General features: G+C 32.3%; 1 long non-coding RNA gene across 16 annotated transcripts; it reads right to left on the reverse strand.

Moving 5' to 3' along the window:
• Positions 1-1,490: 1,490 nt before the first annotated feature.
• On the reverse strand, positions 1,491-7,230 carry LOC108329265 (uncharacterized). Of its 16 annotated transcripts, none has more exons than XR_008246917.1 (8): positions 6,820-7,226; positions 6,652-6,751; positions 6,469-6,566; positions 4,187-4,301; positions 3,996-4,091; positions 3,245-3,360; positions 2,952-3,021; positions 1,491-2,390 (listed from the first exon to the last, which is right to left on the reverse strand). It is a non-coding gene; the product is annotated as an uncharacterized LOC108329265 (long non-coding RNA). The 16 variants fall into 16 exon arrangements; XR_008246913.1 differs by having other exon boundaries at positions 1,491-2,447; XR_008246915.1 differs by having other exon boundaries at positions 1,491-2,447; positions 2,952-3,360; positions 6,820-6,966; positions 7,068-7,225.
• Between the last annotated feature and the right edge of the window lie 7,242 nt (positions 7,231-14,472).

Here is a 14,472-nt window from a genome sequence, read left to right on the forward strand (position 1 = left end):
AAAATTAATTTATAAATAATTAAATAATAATTTTAAAAATAAATAATAATATTTATATATTAATTTAAAATATAATAAATTAGAAAACAAAATCCTAAAATAAAAATTGCAACCGAGGTCACCACATCAAGAATGTTAATGGATGTACCACATGGGTTAATGTGCACATCCATTCTAATAAAATTTTTAAAAATATTTTAATTATTATTTAAATAATAATACATAAATTAAATTAATAATAATTATTTTATTAAATTAAATTAATTTATAAATAATTATTTAATAATTTTAAAAAAATTAAATAATATTTATATATTAATTTAAAATACAATAAATTAAAATATTAAAAACTAAAAAAAAAAACTCAACCGATGTGGCACATCCTTTAACGGATGTCGTACATTTATTGAAGAATTTTTTCTGCAATGGATATCGACATCCGTCTAAGAAAAGACATCCGTTTAAAAAAAGAGGTGGGAGTGTAGGATATTTTAAAATATAAAAGATAATTTTAGAATTTAAAAAAAAATATGGTAATGTAAGCAACAATGTGGGATGTGATATAGGGAGTAACCCTCCATTTTTCATTAATCAAAATATCATTAAAAACATAAAGAAAGTATCAAAGAATTGATGGTGACAAACCAAAACCCGTAAACAAAAGACATACTAAAGCTATACACAGTCTAAGTAGCCCTACAGATTGGAAAAAGAAACCCATTATCATAAAAGTTGGCAAACTTGTAATCATTTAAACACTTTTCTAGAAGACATGTTTAAATTTTTTTTTCCTGAAAAATATTTGACACCTTAAAATCAATACCTCTACAAAACTTAACGCATTTTATTGATGAATGTAGTTATGTATAACTACATTCTATGTTTTCTTCTTAGAAATGAAAATACCTTTTAGGCCTATAAATGGTATCAAGTGCTTTTATAATCTCAAGACACCTATGAGAGAACTCAAAAGAAGAGAGAAAACCATAAATATAATAAAAGAGAAATCAAAGCTATTTTTTGTAATACAAAACCTTCTAAAGAGTGTCCAATAATGTATCTCTACCGACACTTCTTATATTTCTAGGAAAGAATTTGAATATGAGAGTTCAATTAGGAGATGTCTAGGATGTCGAGAGAATTAGTATTCAACAACCTTTTCTTTTACAAGAAAATCTTATTATAGTTTAGATGAAGTTTCACGGTAACCTAGTTGTCAAATTATCTTAGGATATTATTATCTTGAGTTTAGTTCTAGAAGATGTTTTAATGAAAGCTTCAAACTTAGATACGATAAAAAAAAGTCTAGAAGAAATGAGAAGACCAAGAAAACGTATACTGTTTACCTTAGAAAGAAAATTTGAAGTCTTGAAGATGAAAGATGATAAAACCTATCAATCAACAAATAGTTGAAACATGTCTAAGGGTTGAATGCATAATTTTAAACTCAGAGTACTTTTAAGCTCTACCAAAAAAATCTATTTGAAAAATTGAAAAAGAAAGACAAGTTTTTAAATTAGACATAATAAGAGGTAAGTTACAATACAAGAAAAAATTGTCAAGAGATTACTTTGGAAAATATTTAAAAGGTGAGAGAACTTTTAAAAGTTTGGACTGTGCAAAATAACTACTAAGAAAAAGAACAGTTGTTAGAGGGATTCTCCCTGCACCACCACTCTTTTCTCTCTGTATCTCCCCAAATTTTTTTATTTCCAGAAAGATCCTTGGGTTAAAACTTTCTTATTTTTATATATTAAGTTTTCTGTTTTTTTTAAACTCTAATTTTACTGTCCTTTATTCACTGCACACCTTTACTACACCCCACCCCCACATCTCTCTCACTTTTTCCATTTCCCGTGCACAGCTCTACACCTCCACCCCTACATCTCACTTTCCCCATTTCCGTTTCTCCCTTCTTCTTCCCTCCCTTTCCTTTTTCATTTTCGTTTTGATCTTCCTCTTTCCCATTTCTTTTTTCTTTTTCATTGCTTCCATTGGCGGTAGATTTGAGGTGTGGAGGAGCATTGAGGAGCAGCGTTGAAGAGCGTTGAGTAGAGCAGAGTTGCTTCGGGGTTGGTTTCGTCTCCATCGAGGTTGGTTTTCTTCACCACTTATTTGTATCTTTGGAAGGTAGTTTAATTTTTTGCACATGGTAGGTAGTTTATTTGCTTTGAATGTGTGTTGTTTGTTGTGGTTGTGCTCTGGTTCGTGTTGATGTGCTTTTCGTGTTGCTGCTGTTTTGAATAGAACCCAAAACGGATGTGGGATATCTGTTTTCCCTTAGACAAATGTTGATATCCGTTGAAGGATTTTATATTCTTCTTTCGCTGGTGCAGCACCACCACCACCTAACCTCTTCTTCCACCAGCACCACTACCACCGGACCACTTCTGCCCATGAAAATCAAATTTTGCAACTTTTTTTTACATCTCTTGGTATTGCAAATCCTTGAAATCAAAGACTATATTATAATCAAAACACATTAACCAAAAATAAACCAAAATTAATTGAAGGACTCTACCAAGCAATGCATGATCAACATGAAAAACTAAACCCATTTTGTAATCCAATCCAACAATCTACAGGGATAGCTTAATGTTCGATATGTCAGATTCAGTATCATTTGCCCACAGTTCCATCCACCATAAACAAAATAGTATCCAATATGTTAGAAAGCACATATTCATACGTTTCCTCACAATCAAACTAATCAGAAGGTTGCAACAGTGCAAGCATATAGGTATCCCTTGTGAGAAATGAAGTACTACACCCTAGTAACTAATATTTTCATTTTTCCTACTGCAAAACGGCAAAAAGGTTAAATACTAAACTATTAACATCACTGATCATAGGGTACAAACCTTTACTTTTGAAACATTCAACTATTGTTATCATGCAAATAGTGTCAAACACAATTAATTAATAATACTTTTTCAACTCTATTAATCTACCTGTCAAGTCTGAAAAGAAACACCCCACACCAGAAAGTTCACAAGTATATTACTCCTTCAAATGTCAATGCTTACCAAAAATAGGACAAAATGTTAGTATGAAACTTTTGTTAGTAGGAAACTAGACTAATCTATAAAACAATGCCTAACTCAAATTGGCATAAATCAAAATTTATTTTCTTTATTTTTATGTAATACAGTTTATTTTCTATCATCCTATTCACCATATCATATTTACTAACTATACTATCTACAAAAAGTATCAAATTTCTACTACTATTATTGCCATTCACCTCAGGAAAGTTAGCAAGTTTAGTTGGTTTTGGCTTTCCCATAACCAAAGTATAGGCCTTCTTGCCTACTCCAGTTATGAGCTCCTTCATTTGATTGATTATATGAAAATAACCAGCTGCATCAGTAGGTAATATGTTAAATGAAATCCCACTTCTATTGAAAAAAAAAACAAGCATATAAAACATTTCTTATTCAAATAAAACGTTTTGTTTTCTTGGATGTTTGCAATATTGTAATGCTTCACAGGGAATGTGACAGTATAATTTTGTATATGCACATGCTACTTTAGCAATTACACGGACACACAAAAAATAAATAAACATTAGCATCCTTAGCTCTCTCTCCACATGACTATTATAGATGAATAACAGGTAAATAAGTACTAAAGCATCAAGTGAATCTAATCATTCTCATAATGTGAACTGTGAACAAGCAATTCAAGGACAGTCTTTCAACAAGTATATTACTGTCAGTAAAATCAAGATTTTCAAATTTCTTTCCTTCATTACCTTAAACTTTCTCCACTTACATCTAACCACATTATTTTGTACAAGAATTCATGTAAATCATTTTGTTCCGTGTAGAAATGTTCAACTTCAATGTACAATATCCGCTTCACACTTCATAGATATTTAATTCTTTCAACAGTGGTAGTCACCAACCAAGGGAGAGGTTGGAGTCATTTTGAAAAAATAGCTCAGGGCAAATGTAAATTCATTAAGTTTCATAATAGCATTCATGTTAACCCACCTTTGATGTAAAACACTCATTCGAATATGTATACTTTACTCCTTCAAGCATTTTTGTTCTACAGAGCTGATCAATTAACATATTCATTGACACAGCCTACAAAAAAAATGTAGGAGTACAGGAAAATGAACAATATATGAATGATAAATGAAATGAAACTCACTACTGTTGACCTGAAAGGGCAATCTTACATTGGTTTAGCCTCGGGTAATCCAGAGGCTTCTCCCTCGAGAAAAATGTCATCGGATGTAATTACAAGAAGTAATGTAGACAATAATCCACTGTCGCCAAGAAGAAAATCTAGTGCTATAGAGAAAGTGGTTGAGAGAAGATAAAGGAGAATGATCAAAAATTGAGAATCAACAGCCAGATCACGGGCTCGTAAGAATGTTAGTACTCATCACTGTATTAGTTCCACTGTTCTAACATATACTTAGAGAGAAGTAAGGGTAAAACATGTTTTTATTTTTTAAACTATCTCAGAATTATGTTTTAGCTCAAGTAATATTAATAAATTTTAACTTTATACACATACGAAATCATGTGATTTTAATTTCTTTTGAAAAATGAAGCCATTTCCTTTTGCACTGCAACTCCTAAAACTCACCTAATAATAAAAATTAAAAGATATATATAATTAATTTCTAACGTTCTTTTGTTATACCTTTTATTATTCTTTTGTTCCTCACTTTCTCAAAAATGTTAGTTTTATTCTAAAGATAAAAAAAAAAAAACTCTAGTAATTTACTGTGTGGGTGGATCTTCTATAAGGCACGTAACTATAATATTCTATCTCTTGTGAATGACGGGCCTACACTTTCGAACTAGAAGCTGAAGTTGCAAAACTTAAGGAAATAAACAGAGAATTGGAAAGAAAACAGGTATGCTGTCATTCTGCACCACATCCTTATCACTTATCAGTAAAATGTATACAAAGGTTTTGGTCTTCTCTGATTACAATTGGTTTGTTACAGGCAGAAATTAAGGAAATGCAGAAAAACAAGGTATGATCTGTTTTGCATATGAATCTCTGCCAATGTTCTCTTCATCAAATGGCTCTTTCCTCACTTTTTTCTACTGGTTGACACCAATAGAGAGATTTACCAACATAAATTATTTTTCAATTTATTTTCACAGTTTGAAAGCCAAATAAACATTTTTTATTTGTTTATCTAAGCAGGATTCAGACCCTGCATGCCAGCCAAGGGTAAGTAAAATACAATGCTTGAGAAGGACACTTACAGGACCATGGTAGTGGTAGACAATGTGAGTAGTTGTTTCTGAGTAACAGATATCCGAAGGAGAAAATCATTGTTGTGTCATAAGAACCGGTGTATGTTTGTGAACTGTGAGGTAATTGCAGTTCAACACTAGATAGGATGGTAGCTAGCTATTATTAGTTTTATGTATAGGAACTAGGAGTGGTGAGTTGTACATTATTAAACATGTATATTCAAATAATGAATTATTATATGTGCTTGAATATTATTTTCTTTTCTATTGCAGGAAGATAAGATAACTCAATCTTATTAAGCTATCATTTTAAGATATTAATTGACGTGGGTCCCACCTGAAGTATGAATAAAAGAATTGAAGGAAAGGGATAATAGTTTTATTTGTTAAAGTACGTAGGGAAGGTTTAAACCCTTGCCCTCTCAAACAATCACAGCACCCATGGCTACCATTCCACAAGCTTTTATGCTGAAAGTAATGTACAAAAAAAACATATATAACTCGTACTCAACAATTAATACACCCATAAAATAAAATAATAAATAAATAAATAACTAAAATTATAAATCAATGTATTTAATAACCAACAATCTAACATCTATCCAACATAAAATAAAAACTAATTTATTTTATTTTATTAATTTTCACTATTTTTCTTCAGATTTTACACAAACCACCAAACAGAATCCCATCCCATTATTATCAATATATAAAAACAATAAAGCCCCATTTCATAATTCATTCCAATTTCAAATCATATCATTTGTATCACCCCTAATCAAAGCACTAAAACATAAGGATTAGAAAACAAGTACCATTCAACAAGCTCTCACATAACATACCGCTAGAAACTTAGAGGAATAAAATGAAGCTATACCTGAGATCCCCTCATTTTTTTTTCATTTTTTTTACTCTCTTGGGAAGAGTAATGAACCAAGTTGGAAATCAAAGACTAAAGAAAGGACTTTATGAAGAAGCAAAAATTCAAATGTTTTGCTTGCAGATGATGCTAACCTTATCTAGTAGTACAATGCATTTCAAGCCAAGGAATTGGTTGAAGAAACATATAGGTTAAACAAATAGCATGAACGAAAGAAATAAGCAGATAAGAGTATAAGATGGTGAAAGAAAGACATAACACCTGTTTGTCTAAAGATAAAACAAGATAATAGCAAATTGTGCACCACTCAATCAAGTAAGAACTGTGAAGAGGCCTAACGAAAGTAAAACCAAATTTTACCTGTGAAAATAAGTCGATCAACCAAGTCAAAAGATTTTCCTCACCATCTACTCATTATCCCTATGTTTATTTAGTGTTGCTTTGGGGACAATGTTTATCTGTAAATCATAATGAGAAACTAAAATAAAATGAAAAACTCATTGTTAATAATTCTCCAAAAATTAATCTCTAAAAAATAAACACCTTTAACAGGGATTTCTTTGGGAACCAAGGTCGTTGGTTTTACTCCAACAGACTCATGAGCCACACCTTTATCAATAACAGGGTTACTACACACAGAGATCTACGAAAGTTTAGAGTGAGAGAGGCAAAAGCAGAGAGTCAAGCTCGAACACAGTAATCACTGCTTACCTTGACGGTCAGTGCGGGAGCGAACGCGCCAGAGCACCTCGACCTTCGACGAACAATAAGACGCCTCAACGAACAAAAAGACACCTCAATGCCTTGCTCAGTCCACAAATGCAGCCTCGACGCCTCGTTCCCAAGCAGGGGAAGACCCTCGTTGAGCCCACAAATTACACAAAGAAAATTACTATCAAGATGTGAATACCATACTGTAAGAAACACCTACTTTAAGAAAATTACATGAAAAAAAATACCTGATAACGAAGCCAATAAGACAATAAGATGGCACGAGGAAGGGGTTTGGGGAAAATGAAGGCAGCCGGGAGAGGAGAGAGCGATTTAGGGTTCGGGGAAAAAATGAAGGCAGAAGGAAACAAAATAAAATGAAGGCGCGAGGGGAGGGAACTACATTTTTGGGAAACTTATTCTAAAAATAAAGAAAAAAGTTTAAATTTTACGGCGGATACTTTTATAAACCGTCGGACATTTTTCTTTTTAAAAAAAGAAAAAGGTTACGGGTAGTTTATGTCGTAAAGCGCATAAAATTATTCGAAATTTATAAAACTGTCAAGAAAAACTCCTACTAAAATATATTATTTTTGTAGTGATAGTTGAAAAAATGGAACACCAAATTTGAGCGTCCATGAAATAAACTTGCATTCAAAATGTAACCTTAGATATTTACACTAAAAATTATCCCAAACAAACAAAAAGATTGAGATACGTGAGTATAACCATGAAATATAGCATACACACCATAAGAACAGGGGCCATAGAGCAATAACTACAATATAGTTTTTTGAGTTGCGTAGACCACACGTACTAGATCAATAAAATTAAAAAGTTGTTATGGACCCATAAAAAATGTGAAGAAAACTACCTTCAGAGAAAAATTCGTGGCAAGCATAATCAATATGCCGAATACTCGTTATGTCCTATCCCAACAGCACAACAAAATGTTAGCATAAAGCTCAAAAGTAAAATTTTTGATGATGTCTCAAAATCAAGTCTCAAATGCTTTTATTGTCGAAAGATCTTCATGAAAATTTGTTTTTATATTAAAACTTTTGTAATTTAGTAGATTTATGTATAGAATGTGGTGTATCTTTGATTCTATTTATTGTTTGTCTTAGGTTGCATTAAAATGTTTTTTGAATCAGAAAACCTCAATTTTATGCTCAAGATAATTGATTATCAATTTATAATAATCGATTATAAGTAATCAATTATGACTTGCAATAATTGATTATAATGAGCAATTATGAGAATTTTTAAACAAGTTTTTTACCGTTGTGCATTCATTAAATGCATAATTAATTATCATAATTGGATAATTGGTTATCACACGTTAATTAGTTGACAACGACTTTTTGGAGGTATCCTTGAGTGAGATCTCTATAAATTAGATTGGGACTCTCATTCAAAAATACGAAATAAGTGTGTTTCAAAAAATCTTATCTGTAGTGTGCGGTGATAAGTGTTCTAGGGTTTGTTGAACCCTTGTGCTTTGGCTTTGAGAACTTGGCGTGTTGGCATAGAGCAAGAACTTTCACAGGGAGTGTGATTGAGTGTCGTTGTTGTTGGCACAGAGCGGGAACTTTGACAAGGAGTGTGATTGAGTGTTGTTATTGTTGCTGAGTTAAAAGCCTATCATCCTTCGTGAAACATTCGAAGGAAGTGTTCATCCTTTGTGAAGATTCAGAGGAGGTGTTAATCCCTTGTGGATTACAGGGGAAGTGACTTTCATCTCTTGGGGTAACAAAAGAGGTGGTTTCTAAACTTTTCGAAATTGTTTCTTTGTGATTGTAATTTATAATTGTTTTGTGAGTAGTGAACTGCTTATCTTGATTTGAGATAAGCGACTGAATGTAAGATTGGTAAAATCCGAACCAGGTTAAAATCATCTGTGCAAATTTCTCTCAACCTTACTTTTTTTATTTATCGTTATTATTTGCTCTGTAAGTTAAATTGAGAAGAAATTTTAAAAGGCATACATTATTATGAAAAACCAATTCACCCCCCTCCCTCTTGGTTTGTTTTTCAACACTAACCATTCCGCTACAGCCGCTTTGACACAAAACAACCTTTATGTTTCCTCAATGTCCCTAGCAAAACAGCCTCTAACATTCACTCGTGCTACCAATAGCTTTTTATTTGACAACCTCTATGTAGCCTCAATGTCCCTAGCAAAACAACCTCTAATCTTCACTTACGCTGCCAAGTGCACAAAATTTAACTTCACATAATAGATATTTCAATTAACACTTAATGCCAGTTTTGTTAAATGCTAGCTTCCCTTACTTTGATTAGGACTCCTAAAGATCTCAAAGTTCTCTTTCCATATCCCACTCATAGGAAACTTTATTTACACAAATGAGTGTCACATCAATGATCTAAATATACCACTAAGATCTTAGACACACCGAGAATGAGTTTGAGTAAAGTTGAGTCACATGTAGCTCATCACACCCATATGCAAGGGACGAAAAAAATTTTGACTCTAGAAAAAGAACTTACTATATTTGTGATTCTGATTGAATAAAATTGTCAAGTTCTCTATTGTGAGCTTAGAGATTGTTTTTTTTATCAAAGAACACATGAATGATGAGTTAGATTTCTTAGAGAGAAGACAAGAAAAGATTGAAAGAAATAATTTTTAAAGATATAGGATTTTCTTTAAAAAAAATGAACTCAAACAATAGAAAAATGTATTTAAAGCTTAGCCTTCTATTAATAAAATATTTGTATATTATTTTATTAAACCCTCCCCATCTTAATTTCCCATTTTTTATATCTTTACAATATTCAATTTAATATCATATAAAATATTAATATAAATTAAAAACTATAATGCAAAAAATATTATAAAAATTATTTTTATAATTTTAAAAATAACACAATTTTTTTTCATAATGTTAAAAAGTAATCTTATATTTAGACACAATGCATAACAACACTACATTCATCCTTTTAAATCGAAATCAAGCTTTTATTTTGTATTGGTGATATGAAACAAGTGTTTTATTTAGAACATGACTACATTTTCTTATCATCATTCAAAATTAAAATAAAAATATTGATCTTATCAGGATCTTGAGCATGAATTTGCATACAGGTAGCAAGATTAAATTGGTAGCTTGAGAATTCTTATTGGTCATTATGGAATTTCTTGCTGCTCAAAGGGGAAGATCCACCTACAAAATATTCTTTGACGCTCAAATCAGTAGGAGAGTTTAAGATATTTATGAATAGAGTGAGTATGAGCGATTGTGAAGTGAGTATGAGCGATTGTGAAGCGAGTATTTCTTTGGACATACTAGTTGTATTTATAGGATCAACATGGGTCGTGGGCCTATGTTCCCATTGGATAATATTTACCTCAAGTATATAATAACAATGTAGTTAATAATAACATAATCATACCTCATCATAATAATAAATATAATACCAAACTATCGAGATGCTATGATATGTGGATATTGTCCCAATAGACATAGGTTTGGGCTGCTTCATAATGAAAAGGCTAAATGGGGCTTATTGAGCCATGCTTTTTAGGATGTCTATTGGGCAGGGTAGGAACATAACTCTCCCCAATCTCAAGAGTTTGATTTGGTACATGTGAACATGCTGATCTTTAGTCAGGCTTCAACGGACTTGTACAATTTGCAGATGGATTGGTCATTCGATTGAGCTCATGTATGGTTTTGTCAGAAGCGGCTGCAGCGGAATGGTTAGCGTGGAATAACAAACCAAGAGGGTTTTTAATTCAAACGTGTGCCTTTTAATTTCTACTCAATTAAACTTACTTAGCAATTAATATTGACAAATAAAGAGAGTAAGGTTGAGAGAAATTTGCACAGATGATTTTATCCTGGTTCGGATCTTACCAATCCTACGTCCAGTCGCTTATCTCAAAACAAGATAAACAGTTTCACTAACACAAAACAATTACAAACTACAATCACAAAGATACAATTTGTAAGAGTTTAAAAACCACCTCTCTTGATACCACAAGAGATGAAACTACACCTCCTTTGAGTCTTCACAAAGGATGAACACCTCCTCCGAATACTTCACGAAGGATGAACACCTCCTCCGAATACTTCACGAAGGATGATTCTCTTCCGAACACCTCCTTAGACACACCAAGGATGAACCGGCTATTTCCTCTGTCACCGTAGCAGCACTTCACCAGCTCCACAGACAAGAGTTTCACAAGCCGAACAAGAACACACAAGTCTCAAGAATTTCTGAGTATTTTGAGCACAAGGGAAGAGTTTTTGTGTCTCTGGATATTCTTCTTGAGAGGAAATGAGAGTCTATTTATAGACTCATCCAAAGACTCTTCCATTTTTCGTTTTCAGCCTTTCACACTGTGTTAATCGATTAGCTACAGTGGTTAATCGATTAACAACCCAACGGATAGTTCAACGGCTCTAAAAACGGCTAGTTTTTCAAACGGTCCTTGTGTTAATCGATTAACAGCCCTTGTTAATCGATTAACGTTAATCGATTAACACCCTCTGTTAATCGATTAACACTGCAATGCTGGGCTTCTTCATGGCGCACTGGAAAAATCGATTAACACCTTCTGTTAATCGATTAACACTGCACAGAATTTTGCTTATGGCTTATTTTTACATCACTTTTGAATGCATATGTAAAACCACTAATTTCCTAAGTCCTAGACACTAAACTACATTTATTACAAAAGCTTTCCATAGCAATACAAGTCTTCATAACATCTTGAATCTTGATTTCTTCTTGACTTGTTTTGGACATCATCAAAACTTCATCTTCATCATTTTGCTAACAATCTCCCCCTTTTTGATGATGATCAAAAAACTTCTTGATTTAAAGCTTTTGGTAATAATCTGTATTTAAAACACAACTTAAGGAAGAAACAATTGTTAGTGTACTTAGAAATAAGTTTAAGGCTTTAAATATTTCTCCCCCTTTTTGATCATTATTAAAAAGTGATGTATAATTGCTCCCCCTAAATTTATTAGAAATTATACTCCCCCTTAATAAAAGCATGTATGCATAGAAATATTAAGGAAAAACAACATACATTTGATTGAATTTAAAGAGGCAAGCATACAAAGAAGTTAAATATATAGCACACATACTACAAAAAGCATAGAAGCATAAAATACCCCTTTAGATATGCCTCCAATTTTGTAATGATAATCCTCTAGGTTGTTTCCACATTTTGTTTAGATCTTTATCTTGAGGATTGTCATCATTCTTCACTTCATTTGTTGTCTCTACAAATCTTCATCATTGCCTGCATGTAATTCAAAGGACTCAAGAGGTTTTGCCTCAAGGTCTACAATTTCATCAAAGACAACATGCACACATTCTTTTATTTCAATTGTTTTCCGTCTGAAAACTATATATGCTTAAAAAAATTCCATATTTTTTTTGAAATAAAAATTTCTTAATTCTTCTTTTTCAAATATTTAAAACAAAAACAATTTTTAAAAATTTTCTTAAATATTGTTTTAAAGAAATTCTAAATAGGTACCCAACTATTTTGTATGGGTCCTTTGGGTTAGTTTGAAAATTTGAAATCATTTTACAACCCAAATATATCTACCACTTGGAACACCATAATGCTTAATTTTACATTTATTTGAAGTATGACCCTTTTTCATACAATAAAAGCATGATACAACATTTGTGTTCCTATAAGTTGTTCCTTTTTCTACCCAAGTTCTACGGGTTCTATGATTGTGTTTATTTTTAATTCTAAGAACATACTTATTTTTAACAACCTTATTTTCATTATTTTTACTACATTCTCCTAAGGTTGTTTCATCTAGTAGTTTCTTATGATTAACACAAGATGAACATTTATCACTACTAGTAAATTTACCCTTTTCAAAAAATAAAACTTTATTTTTCAAAACTTTATTTTCTTCAAAAATATTTTCAAAATTTAATTTTAAATTCTTATTTTCTTCAAGAATATTTTCGAAGTCTGATTTCAAATTTTTATTTTCTTCAGAAATATTTTCAAAATTTAACTTTAAATTTTTGAAATCCTTTTTCAATTTTTGATGGGCTTTATCTAATTTTTCAGATTCTACTATTAAAGCAGCATAAATTTCATGCAATTCATCTTCACTAATTTGACTATAATTATCAGAATCGCTAGATGTACTTACTTGGCTTCCAGCGTCGTCGTTCACTACTAAACAGATATATGCTTGCTCATCAGAATCACCCATACTTGATGTTGTGCTTGATGAAGAGCTTGATTTATTCTCTTCGATGATCAAAGTATTCGTTTTAGCACTCCCAATTTCATCTCCGCCTTCATGAGTTACTTTTAAAGTTTCCCACATTTCTTTAGCGCTTTTGCAGACAGAGACCCTGTAGAACTCATCAACAGTCAATGCTGATGCAATGATATTCCGGGCTTTTACATCATTCTGAGATCTTCTCTTTTCTTCAATGGTCCATTGATCACGGGGCTTTGGTTCCTGCATATTGTTAGTTGGAACAAAAGGACCAAATGCAACAGCATCCCAAATATCTATATCAATAGATTCCATAAAAATTTGCATTCTGACCTTCCAAAATGCGTAATTTTCACCTGTGAATAGTGGTGGTCTATTGATTGATGCACCCTCTACAAAGGTTTGATGTGATCCTGCCATTTGAATGACTATCAAAGCAAGCTCTGATACCAATTGTCAGAAGCGGCTGCAGCGGAATGGTTAGCGTGGAATAACAAATCAAGAGGGTTTTTAATTCAAACTTGTGCCTTTTAATTTCTACTCAATTAAACTTACTTAGCAATTAATATTGACAAATAAAGAGAGTAAGGTTGAGAGAAATTTGCACAGATGATTTTATCCTGGTTCGGATCTTACCAATCCTATGTCCAGTCGCTTATCTCAAAACAAGATAAACAGTTTCACTAACACAAAACAATTACAAACTACAATCACAAAGATACAATTTGTAAGAGTTTAGAAACCACCTCTCTTGATACCACAAGAGATGAAACTACACCTCCTTTGAGTCTTCACAAAGGATGAACACCTCCTCCGAATACTTCACGAAGGATGAACACCTCCTCCGAATACTTCACGAAGGATGATTCTCTTCCGAACACCTCCTTAGACACACCAAGGATGAACCGGCTATTTCCTCTGTCACCGTAGCAGCACTTCACCAGCTCCACAGACAAGAGTTTCACAAGCCGAACAAGAACACACAAGTCTCAAGAATTTCTGAGTATTTTGAGCACAAGGGAAGAGTTTTTGTGTCTCTGGATATTCTTCTTGAGAGGAAATGAGAGTCTATTTATAGACTCATCCAAAGACTCTTCCATTTTTCGTTTTCAGCCTTTCACACTGTGTTAATCGATTAGCTACAGTGGTTAATCGATTAACAACCCAACGGATAGTTCAACGGCTCTAAAAACGGCTAGTTTTTCAAACGGTCCCTGTGTTAATCGATTAACAGCCCTTGTTAATCAATTAACGTTAATCGATTAACACCCTCTGTTAATCGATTAACACTGTAATGTTGGGCTTCTTCATGGCGCACTGGAAAAATCGATTAACACCTTCTGTTAATCGATTAACACTGCACAGAATTTTGCTTATGGCTTATTTTTACATCACTTTTGAATGCATATGTAAA

The sequence above is a fragment of the Vigna angularis genome, chromosome 2 (genome assembly GCF_016808095.1).
Source record: "Vigna angularis cultivar LongXiaoDou No.4 chromosome 2, ASM1680809v1, whole genome shotgun sequence".
Lineage (NCBI taxonomy): Eukaryota > Viridiplantae > Streptophyta > Magnoliopsida > Fabales > Fabaceae > Vigna > Vigna angularis.